Source organism: Dromiciops gliroides, chromosome 3, assembly GCF_019393635.1.
Source record: "Dromiciops gliroides isolate mDroGli1 chromosome 3, mDroGli1.pri, whole genome shotgun sequence".
In the NCBI taxonomy this organism is placed as follows: Eukaryota; Metazoa; Chordata; class Mammalia; order Microbiotheria; family Microbiotheriidae; genus Dromiciops; species Dromiciops gliroides.
The window spans coordinates 519,668,649-519,681,439 of NC_057863.1; the positions used below are offsets into that span (position 1 = coordinate 519,668,649).

General features: G+C 35.0%; 1 protein-coding gene across 1 annotated transcript in view; it reads left to right on the forward strand.

Annotated features, from left to right (window-relative positions):
- The window catches only part of CNTN5 (contactin 5), a 1,623,595-nt gene that overhangs the window by 1,570,158 nt on the left and 40,646 nt on the right, over positions 1-12,791 (forward strand).

A 12,791-nucleotide genomic window follows, 5' to 3' on the forward strand; every position in this document is an offset into this window, starting at 1 on the left:
AGGAAAATAAAGTCTTCATAGGAAAAATGTACCTATCTTATTGATATAGACAATATAACTCACATCTAGAATAAGCTTATATAGGTTATGTAAATTATTAAGAAAACTCTACAAAATCCAGAACATCATTAAAAGAGGTAACACAATCCCTTAAATTGCTATAATTAATATAAAGATTGGCAGAGATGGTTAAAAATGCCCTTATATCAAGGCTTCCATGATTAAATTTTATAAGCACAAAATTATCTTCTCAACGTCTTAGAAAATTGACTTCTTATTGCATGTGTTACCACCAGATGGGTTCTTGAAAACATTCCTCTCATTTTTTTTTTTTTTAGTGAGGCAATTGGGTTTAAGTGACTTGCAGGGTCACACAGCTAGTAAGTGTTAAGGGTCACACAGCTAGTAAGTGTTAAGTGTCTGAGGCCGGATTTGAACTCAGGTACTCCTGACTCCAGGGCCAGTGCTCTATCCACTGCGCCACCTAGCTGCCCTATTCTATGGACTTTTATAATTAATATCAATAGCACTCTTCATTTATCAATATATCATTTATTGAAGTCCTTTATCTTGTCTTATGAGATTGAAGTCATGAATGAAAGCTGAATAATATTGTGGAAATGGTATTGGACTAATTAGCTTTATGACCATGAGTCATCATGGTACAATATGTATTGAATAGTGCGCTGGAGTCAAAGAGACGACTTCAATTCTCACCTCTGACACATGGTCATCAAGACTCCTTGCAAACTTTGTTTCTTCATCTATAAAATGGGAGTGATAAAATCTGTAGTGTCTATCTCAAAGGCTTTTTGTGATATTCAAATGAAATAATGTCTGTGAAATGTTTTACAATCTTTAAAGGCCTATATAAGTATCTGTTACCATGATAACTGTCTCAGTTTCCTCATTTTTATAAAACAGGGATAATACTACCTGTCCTGCATAACTCAGAGTGTTGTTGTGAAGGTCAATGATAGAAAGAATATGAAGCTATATGTATAAACTGCAAGTACACTCTTCAAATGTGAGAAAATATTATTAATATCACTCAAAAAAAAGAGGACAAAATATACAAACCATCATCCTACCAAAAATTTTAGTTGCCTTCCATTTTTAAATCTGACAATCTTAAATTCTCATTTTTTTAATCAGATTTCAGTGAATAACATTCTTCTTATACAAGCTATCCATTATTTACTATGCTTTTATTTTACATTAGTTTCCAAGATATAGGTATCCTGGAAATGATAGGTATATATATGTAGATAGATGGATATATAGAGATAGAAAGATGATAGATAGATAGATAGATGCTCTGTAAACTATATATTATATAAAATCATTCTTTTAATTTTATATATCCTAAAAACTATATACATATATTTATATATGTTTATGTGTATATATATACATATATACATACATACATGCATAAATACATATGCATACACAGATACTTGCATGTTCTGGTTAAGATTGCAAAAATGGGCAGCTAGGTGGTGCAGTGGATAAAGCACCTTCCCTGGATTCAGGAGGACCTGAGTTCAAATAAGGCCTCAGACACTTGAGACTTACTAGCTGTGTGACCCTGGGCAAGTCACTTAACCCTCATTGCCCTGAAAAAAGAAAAAAGAATAAAAGATGATTGGAAATAACTTCTTGATTATTATGCAGTCAGTACTCTTTGACAATAGCAGTAATGAAGATTGTGTATGACTACTCATACTTCCATGGTAAGGCTCTTAGGAAGCAGTTAAATGTCTGTACTGTGTATTTATATTATTTATCCTGCTCCAGTCCATCATCTCCAGTAATTGGATAGTATAGTCTATTTGTTTATGTCAGACACTATACCCTTTTTGAATACGAAGACCCTTGCATTCCCTTATCATGTTTGTGCCCACTAGTTGGGACCTTACAGGAATGAATCCATGCTGGGCATATTTCAAGTGGACATGTATCAAACTGACAACTTATCCCAGGCGAAGGGAAGACAGCCTCAAGGGATGAACAAAAGCTCACAGGAATAAACAGAATTCTGGGACCATAAGGCAAAGTCGGTGAAAGTATAAAATATTGATTTGTTAGCAGCTAAAATACAAAATGTTGTTCAATAAAACACCATTGGCCAAATGCGTAATGCCCCACACCTAAGACAAACATTATTTCAAATACAAGTTAATAACTAAATACCACTTACCTATGGAATATATGACAGGAAAGTAATTTTAATCAGGGTCAGTGTTAAGCAAAATAATGTAGTACCTAATTTCAATATTCTTCCCTTTTGTTCATTTTTTTCATATTCCCCTCTCCCCACTCTGATACCTAATGTTTTCATCATTTCTATATCATTAAAAAGTAGTTCTCAAAAAAAATTGATAAATGGGCACAAAGGAGACTTGAAGTTCAAATTGGGCTATTTACCATCTGTTTCACCTTGAGTAAGTCACATTTCTTCTCTGGGGTTTATTTTCCTCATCTTTAAAATGGACTGGATGGTCCCTAAGATCCCTTCCAGATCTTATTTCACTAAGATCTAACTGAGTGATAACAGCTAATGTGGTACCTTTTCTAAGAAAATCTAATCTTGGGTCAGCTAGGGTGGTGCAGTGAATAAAGCACTGACCTTGGATTCAGGAGGACCTGAGTTTAAATCCGACCTCAACACTTGACACTTACTAGCTGTGTGATCCTGGGCAAGGCACTTAACCCTCATTGCCCCACAAAAAAAAAAAAAAGAAAGAAAAAGGAATCTTAACAGAAGACAAAAACATGAATCAAAAGAATAGATCTCTACAGATAGTGATGGAGGGAGGTGAAATATTTTGGGGAGAATGTGACCTTCCCTGTACCCTTAAAACTAAGCCACATAAGAAGTTATCAATATCATTTATTCATAAGGACAGTTGTGATTATAATTATATGAATCATAAATCTTCCAAAATGTCCCAGAATAGAAATTATAGTCAGAAACTTGGAGTTAGAAAAATCTCGGATATCATCTGTCTAAACCAAATCAAGGGCAGCAGTAGAGTGCTAGACCTGAAGTCAGGAAGACTCATCTTCCCTGAGTTCAAATCTGGCCTTAGACATTTATTAACTGTGTGACCCTGGGCAATCATTTAATCCTGTTTGCCTCAGTTCACCATCTGTATAATGATCTGAAGAAGGAAATGGCAAACCACTCCAATATCTTTGGAAAGAAAACCCCAAACAGGGTTAAGAAAAGTTGGATGTGCCTGGAAAATGAAACAATAATGACAACCGAAATCATAAAGCCAACTTACAACATCAATATATCTGGCCTCTGATTGAAAACACCTAATAGTGGAGAAGTTAATGCCTCTACTCAAAAGCAGGGAAGCTCATTTCATTCAAGGGCAATTCCTGTTGCTCTAAAGTTCTTCCATATATTTATTCAAAATCTGCCTCCCTGTAACTTCTACCCACCGGCTATAGTTTTGCCCTCTGAGGTCAGGTTTAATTTCTTCCACACAGCGATTCTAAAGATGCAAGAAAACAGTTAATGTCTTTTTCTTAATCCTTATTTTTATTGAAGTTTTTGACACTGTTGATTACTATCTCCTGTGTATATTGTCAGGACACTCTTCACTCTTAGTTCTCCTAATTGTATGATCACCCCACAGTCTTCTTTGCTAGATTTTCATCATGCCTATAATCTTGGGTATCCTTCAAGGCTCTATTCTAGGATCTCTTTTTTTTCCCTCCATAATATCTCATTTGGTGATGTCATCAGCTCCCATGGGTACATTTATCATATATAGATATGTAGATAGCTATATATCCAGCCCTAGTACTTCTCCTGAGTCCTATATAACTAGCCACTCCTTTGGGGCATGTAAAATTGTTTGTCCTATAGGCATATAAAATTCAATGTCAAACCTAGAACTTTTTTCTCCCAGACAGTTCCCTTCTTAATACTGTAAAGGGCAATACCAACCTGATTGTCATCCTGATTCCTCACTCTTTCTACATATTTAATATTTTGTCAAATCTAGTCATTTCTAATGCAGAATATGTTTAAGATGATTGTACACATATAACTTATATCAGATTTCTTTCTGTCTTGGGGAGGGGGAGGAAAAGGAGGAAGGGAGAAAAAATTTGAACTAAATATTTATAGAAACAAATGTTGAAAACTATCTTTACATGTAACTGGAAAATAATAAAATATTTTTATCATTTAAAAAAATCTAGTCATTTCTACCTTAATGACATTATATATAAGTCCCTTTCTACTTACATAGCTGCCTACCCTAGTATAGGCCATCGCCACCTCTTGCCTGGATTATTGAAATAGGATTCTAATTATCCTCTCTTCCTCATGTCTCCTTGATCCAATCCAACCTCTACTGTGCTGTACAGGTGCTTTTCTTAAAGAGTAGATCTGGCCATAGCAACTCCTTTCTTAATTAATTCCAGTGGGTCCCTATTATTTCCAAGATCAAGTAGAGGGCCTTCTCTTTGGTATTTAAAGCTCTTCACAACCTGGCTCTTCCTTTCCAGTCTTCTTACAATTTATAGTTCTCCATGCACTCTATAATTCATTGCACCTGACCCATTTAATGCTCCTCACACACCACACTACAAATTCCATGCCCTTGCATGGTCTGTCCTAAATGTAAGACTTCTTCATTGTAAACATCCTCTTAGCTTCTCTGGCTTTCTTCAAGAATTAGCTTAAATCCCACATTTTCCAGGAGACATTTCCACTCCATGCCTTTTCTTTGAGAGTATATTATCTCTGCTCTGTCTTTCTCTGCCTCTCTCTCTCTCTCTCCTCTCTCTCCTCTCTCTCTCTTCTCTCTCTCTCTCTCATGTTTGTGTGTATATATTTACACACATATCATTTATGTAAATTCATGTTACATTTTGTCTCCTACATTAAGATGTGAGCTTTTTTAAGGGCAAGGACTTGGAGGCTTGTTAGTTTGGGGGAAGGTTGTTGGATTGTATGTGGGGAAAGGGATTTTTAAAATTTCATTGCATCTCTAGTACTTAGCATAGTTCCTTAAATAAAGCAAATAATTATTCAATTCTAATTGATTGATTCAATCACTAACTGATTTCAAACTGAGTCTCAGTTTCCTCTTCTGAAAAATACAAATATATTTACACAATCGGTCTCTTGGGCTGTTGTGGTTGACTTCAACCACTAGCTAGATCATACCCCTTCTGGAGATGGTAACAAAATTATTAGGTATGAGTTGGGCTAGGTGGTATCAAAAGTCTCTTCCAAATTTTGGTGCCTGAAACTTTGTAATAAAGTAAGGCATCAAAGAGAAAAATATGTTCATCCAAATCATTCAGCATTGTCATGTGTGATACCCTGTGAAAAGTTAAAATTAAATAATATATTCCTATGGACCAGAAATTTCTAGAGTTGGATCTGTTGCAGATGACCTTTTGTTGATTTCCTTGAGTCCTGGAGTACAAAGGACTCAAATTCTTGTCTTTGGACTCGATCCTTTCTCTGATCACCCATCTCAAATTTTAAACTAACTCCTGAAGATCCTTACCTGTATTATCTCACCAATATCTCAGACTCAAAACAAACTGGAAATTCTTCAATTCCCATATCCACACCCCTTTATAACTTCACTATTTCTCTTGATAACGAGATCAATTTCTATCCTTCACATTCAATTGGGTTGCCAAGTCCTACCAATTCTAGTTTCACAATATTTCTTGCATCCCCTTCACTCCTTTACAGCTGCCACTACATTTGTTCAGTCCTTTATTACCAGTCTAGTAGCTTATTGGAATGCCATCCCCTCGCCCTAAAAAAGGGCTTCTCCTTCTCCACTCCCATTTGCCCTTCCAATGTACCTCTCATGTAGCTGCCAAATGATCTTTCTAGTGCAGAAATCTGATCTTGTCACTCCGTTGCTCAAAAACTGTTAGTAACTACTCATTTGCTATTTAATAAAATGCAGATTCCCTTAGTATGGCATTCAGTGCTTTCTATAATATGACTCTGTAACATACATTTCCAACCATACCACTAAATTCATTCTATAGTAGATCACCCCTTGCCAAGAACAGTGTCCCTTCACATCTTTGCTTTGAGAAACTGTTTTTTTTGAGTTGAAGGTTCAATTAAAGTACTATTAAGTTAACCCTTGGTCTCACCAATTAAAAGTAAATTCTCTTCAAACTTCTGGTTGATCTGTCTTAAACACCAAATTATATTTTAACTTCTTTCAGAAAATATTATGTAAATGATGAAAAATGGATAATATTCACTTAATACATTGGTTCCATGAAGTAATGCAGATCTGCTCCATCTAAACTAAAAAGTCTATTTCAATTGGTCACACTAATAAATGCTGGGTTTAACTGAAACATTGAGCCTACTAATGGAAAGTACTCTTTGGGTATATTACCATCACCACCACCACCACCACCACCATCATCATCAATATATGATCCTAGATAGCTTTCCAGAGAAAAGTATCATCTGTGAAAATATCTACATAAAAGCAGAGCAAGGTTTCTTTCTATTGAGATAAGAAGTAGGAAAGGAAAGAGTAACCTTTTGCATTTTTTCTTTCCTCTCTCTCCCAGAGAGAAGATGTAGAAAACAGCAAAAAATAGGAATAATGAGCTGATAATGAAGGATAGAGTGATAAGATAGCTGGGCTGTTTTGTTTTTTAAAGGAGGTGGAATAAATATAATGCTATTACTAGCTGTTGAGTTGCTACCAATCTGATAGGTGTGAGTTAGTACCTCAGAGTTGTTTTCATTTACATTTCTCTAATAACTAGTGATTTAGAGCATTTTTTCATATGACTACAGATTAATTTCTTCATCTGAAAACCACCTGTTCATAACCTTTGACCATTTATCAATTAGGGAATGACTTTACAGTCACATAAATTTGACACAGTTCTCTATATATTTGAGAAATGACTTCTTTATCAGAGACACCTGCAGTAAAAAAATTAAATAAAAATTTGTCAAAATCTTTTTTCTTCATCTATCAACATAATCATATGATTTCTGTTGGATTTGTTATAGATAAGGTCAATTGTTCTAATAGTTTTCCTAATATTGAACCAACCCTACATTCTTCCTATAAATGACACCTGGTCATAGTATATGATCGTTGTAATATATTGCTATATTCTCCTTGCTGGAATTTTTATTTTAAAATGTTTGCACCAATATTCATTAGGGAAATTGGTCTATAGTTTTCTTTCTCTGTTTTGCTCTTCCTGGTTTAGGTATCAGCAACATATTTATGTTGCAAAAGGAATTTGGTAGGACTCTTTCTTCGATCATTTTTCCAAATTGGTTTATATAATATTGGAATTAATTGTTCTTTAAATGCTTGTTAGAATTCACTTGAGAATCTATCTGGTCCTGGGGATTTTTTTTCTTAGAGATCTCATTGTGACTTGTTCAATTTCCTTTTCCCAAGATAGGACTATTGTATTTCCTCTTCTTTTAATCTGGTGATTTATACATTTGTAAATATTGACTCATTTCACTTAGATTGTTAGATATATTGGCATATAATTGCACAAAATATCTCCTAACAATTGCTTTAATTTAATCTTTACTGGTGGTGAATTCACCTTTTTCATTTTTTATGTTGGTAATTTGGTTTTCCTCTTTCTTTTTTAAATTAAATTAGGCTTATTCTTTGCCTATCTATTGTTGTGTTTTGTTATATAAAACTAGTTACTAGTTTTAATGATTAGTTCAATGGTTTTCTTACTTTCAATTTTATTAATCTTTCTTTTGATTTTTAGGATTTCCAATTTGGTGTTTAACTGGGGAATTTTAATTTGTTCTGTTTTTGGTCTGTTGTTTTTTTAAGTTGTATGCAGAATTTCTTTATCTGTTCTTTCTCCATTTTATTAATATAAACATTTAGAGATACAAATTTCTCCCCTAAGTATTGCTTTGGCTGCATCTCATAAATTTTAACATTTTGTCTAATTGTTGTTACTCTCTTTAATGAAATTACTTTTTCTTTGATTTGTTCTTTGACCCAACCATTTCTTTAGGATGAAATTATTCATTTCCAATTTTAATCTATTTTTCCACAACCCTTTATTGAATGTAACTGCCCCACTTTTTTTTTTAAGTGAGGCATTTGGGGGTTAAGTGACTTGCCCAGGGTCACACAGCTAGTAAGTATTAAGTGTCTGAGGCTGGATTTGAAACTCAGATACTCCTGACTCCAGGGCCGGTGTTTATCTACTGCGCCACCTAGCTGCCCCTTGAATGTAACTTTATTGCATTGTGGTATGAGAAGAATTAATACAACATTTATGCCTTTTTGCATTTAGTTGTGAGCTTTTTATACCCCAAAATATGTGGTCATTTTTTTTGTAGGTGCTATGTAGTACGTAGATAAAAGTATATTCCTCTCTATTTCCACTTAGTTTTTCTCCAGAGGTCTATCATATCTATTTTTTTTCTAAGAATCATTACTTTTAACTTCTTTCTTGTTTATTTTTTATTAGATTAATCTAATTTCTGAATGAGGCAAGTTGAATATGGTTTTGCTATTTACTCCTATAACTCATTTAACTTTTTCTTTAAGAATAACATTGCAGGGGCAGCTAGGTGGCACAGTGGATAGAGCACCGGCCTTGGAGTCAGGAGTACCTGAGTTCAAATCCGGCCTCAGACACTTAAACACTTACTAGCTGTGTGACCCTGGGCAAATCACCTAACCCCAATTGCCTCACTAAAAAAAAAAAAAAAAAAGAATAACATTGCTATACCATTTGGTACATATATTCTTAATGTTGACATTACTTTCATTATCTATTGGTACCCTTTAGCCAAAATATGGTTTCCCTGCATAGCTTTTTTAATTAGACCTGTTTTTGCTTTTTGCTTTGTCTGACATCTTGATTGCCACCCCTGTTTTTTGGTGTGCTGTGTGTGTGTGTTTTTTTTACTTCAGCTGAAACATAATAGATTCTTCTCCAGCCTTTTTACGTTTAATTCTATGTTTCTCTACATAAATTATGTAAACAGCATATAGTAAGATTCTGATTTTTAATTCACCCTGCTATACACTTATGTTTTACAGGTTAGTTCTTCCATTCATATTCACTGTTATGATTAGGTTTATTTTTCTCCATCCTGCCTTTTTTATCCTACCCTGTTGATGTTCTCTTCCTTTCAATTTGTACCCCCTCCAAAAATTAGTTTTGCTTCTAACCACTACCTCCCTAGTCTGCCTTCCCTTTTATCAGACCCACCTCTCTCTCTCTCTCTCTCTCTCTCTCTCTCTCTCCTCTCTCTCTCCTCTCTCTCTCTCACACACACACACACACACACACACACACTTCTCTCATCCCCCTCTACTCCTGCTTCCCTGTAGGGTAAGACAGATTTCTACATTCAACTGAGTGTGTATACTATGCTTTGAGTCAATTCCAATTAGAGCAAAATTCAATCTTTACCTAACACCCACCCATCTTTCCTCCCCTTTAAAAGTTCTTTCATGACTCCTTTATGTGAGATAATTTATTCCATTCTACCTCTCTCTTCCATCTTCTCCCAATGCATCCTTTTTTTTTACTCTTTGGGTTTTGTTTTTTGATATTATCTTACCAAAGTCATCTCACCCCCTACATTTTGTCTATTTGCACTCCTTTTCACTGCCCTAATAAAGAAAAAAAAAATTCTTAGGACTTACAAGTATCATCTTCCTATATAAGATATAAATATTTATTTATGGAATCCCTTATGATTTCTCTTTCCTGTTTACCTTTTCAGTCTTCTCTCGAATCTTGTATTTGAAAGTCAATTTTTTTTATTCAGCTCTGGTCTTTTCATCAGGAATTCTTTAAATTCTTCAGTTTCTTTAAATATAATTTCCCCCCTGCAAGAGTAAATTCAGTTTTGCTCGGTACATGATCCTTGGTTGTAATCCTAGCTCATTTGCCCTCCAAAGTATCATATTCCAAGTCCTCTGATCCTTTAATATATATATAAACTGCTAAATCTTTTGTTATTCTGACTGTGGCTCCATGACATTTGAGTCATTTCATTCTGGATACTTGTAATATTTTCTTTTTGTCCTGGGAGCTCTTGAATTTGGCTATAATATTCCTGGGAGTTTTCATCTGGGATCTATTTTAGTATGAGATTGGTGGATTCTTTCTATTTCCATTCTACCCTCTGGTTTTAGGATATTAGGGAAGTTTTCCTTGATAATTTTTTGAAATATCTTTTTTTTTTTAATCATGGCTTTCAGATAGTACATTAATTCTTAAATTTTCTCTTCTTGATCTGCTTTTCAGGTCAGTTGTTTATCCAATGAGATATTTCACATTTTCTTCTATTTTTTTCATTCTTTTGATTTTGTTTTGTTGTGTCTTGATGTTTCGTGGAGTCATTAACTTCTACGAGCCCAATTCTAATATTTAAGAAATGATTTTCTTCATTGAGTTTTTGTGCCTCCCCCATTTGAAAAAATTTTATATTTAAGGAGTTTTTTCTTCAGTGCATTTTTAACTTCTTTTCTATTTGGACAGTTGAGCTTTTTTTTTTTTTAAGGAATTCTTCTCCAGTTTATTTTTGTGCCTTCTTTACCATTTAAATTATTCTGGTTTTTAAGGTGTTATTTCCTTCAGTATTTTTAGTGCCTCCTTTACCATGCTATCGAGTATTTCTTGAATCACTTTCTTTTTTTTTTTTTTGGTGGGTCAGTGAGTTTTAGGTGACTTGCCCAGGCTCACAAAACTAGTAAGTATCAAGTGTCTTGTGGCTGGATTTGAACTCAGGGTCCTCCTGAATCCAGGTCCAGTGCTTTATCCACTGTTCCCCCTAGCAAAAGGAATTTGGTAGGACTCTTTCTTTGCCCACTTTTCCAAATGGTTTAATTTTCCTCTGCCTCTCTTATTTGATTTTTTAAATACTTTTTGAGCTCATCTAAAGCCAGAGACAAATTCACATTTTTCTTTGAGTCTTTCCAGAAACTTTTGATCTCATTGTTTTTTTCTGAGTTTGTGTTTGATCTTCCATGTCATCATAGCAACTTTCTATGGTTAGATTTTTTTTTTTAATTTTGGCTCATTTTCCAGTCTTTTTCTTAACTTTTAACTTTATGTTAAATTTGACTCAATCTAGAGGTTGAGGGGGCACTGTGCCAAGCTTCAGGTTTTTCATGCTGCTCTGTTCAGTTGGTTCTGATCTGCAAGTTTCAATTCTTCCAAGGTAGTATGATTTAAGGAGAGATATGGTCACCATTCTTTTGACCTGTGCTCTGGTCTTTGAGAGAAAACAAGTACTCTTTTTTCCACCCTGGAACTGTGACCAGGGTCCCTGCTCCTACTAGTCCTCCTTTCTCACCCTGGGGACTGTGAGGTAAAATTTCTTATAGCAATGCAACAGAGTCTTATACCCAGTGCCAGTGAAAGATCCCTATAATCTGACCAGTTTTCCAGAGCCTTTACCATCTCTTGGGTAAGAGTTCCAGAAGCCACACTAGAGCTAATTCAATTGCACCTCTCCCCCACAAAAAAAGAATGCCTAATGCTAGTTTACAGGGTACAGACCTACACTGAACTGGTCCCTACTCTCACTCTATTGAGACAGATCTTTTTGCTAACCTCCTAAATTGTCTTGGGGCTAGAAAATATTTTTACACCATCCTTTTGTTCGTTCTGCCATTCAGAATTTGTTTTCAGCTTTATTTTAAAGGTGTTTGGGAGAGGTCAGGTGAATCCCTGCTTTTATTCTGCCATTTTGCTCTCTCCCCCCCCCCCCCAAAAAAAAGACATCAACAATAACAAGAAAAAGTCAGAATGATGCACTTTTTCCAACCTAAGGCAGTTTAAGAAGTCAGTAGGAGAGGTCTGTGACACTGAGGTGAGGACTGGCCCAGAGTACAGAGAGCAGCAACAGTTTGGGGAACTCACACCAGATACAGTAAGGAAATTGGTCAAATTATCAGAGATTACAGTGAAGCTTTTGCTGGCACTGGGTGTATGTGGCAAATCTATTACTCATATGCAGTTCTGGGTCAGATTTTCAGGTTGGAGAGAAATACTTCTAGTTGTTCACAAGGGACCAGGGACCCTATTCACAGTTCCAAGGAAGAAATGAGTACTAGCACTCATGGCTACAGGAGAGCAGGGGACCTATTTACTGTTTGAGGGTCAAGAGGAGTGCTAGAGCTTGTGGTTCCAAGGGAGCAAGTGCCCTTCCTAAGTAAAGACCAGAGTACAGAACAGGAAAACAGAGATTGCACTTCACTCCAAATCATGACCTGTTTGAAGCACTGAAAATTTGCTGATTCCCAGAACTAGCTTTGAAAACAACAATATGAAAAAGCCTAAAGCTTGGCACAGTTCTTCCCCACCCCCAAAATGAGTAGAGCCCAAACAACATAAAGTTCAAAGTCAAGAAGTATTCTGGGAAAATGAGCAAACAATAAAAATAACTTGAAATTAAAAGCTACCAAAGTAACAGGGAAGACCAAGACACAAACTTAGAAGACAAAAATGTTAAAAAAAAAAGCTACAAACAAAGCATCAAAGAAAAATTCTAATTAGACCCAAACCTAACTAGAATTCCTAGAAGAGGTATGAAAGAGATAAGTGTGGTAGAAGACAAATTGTGAAAAGGAATGAAAGTGGTATAGGCAAACTATGAAAAGAGAATTAATAGCTTAGTAAAAAAGGCACAAAAATACTGAAAAATAATATTTAATTGGCCTAATAGTTAAGAAGGCACAAAATTCACTGAAGAAACAAACTATTTAAAAAGCCAAATAAACCAAATTGAA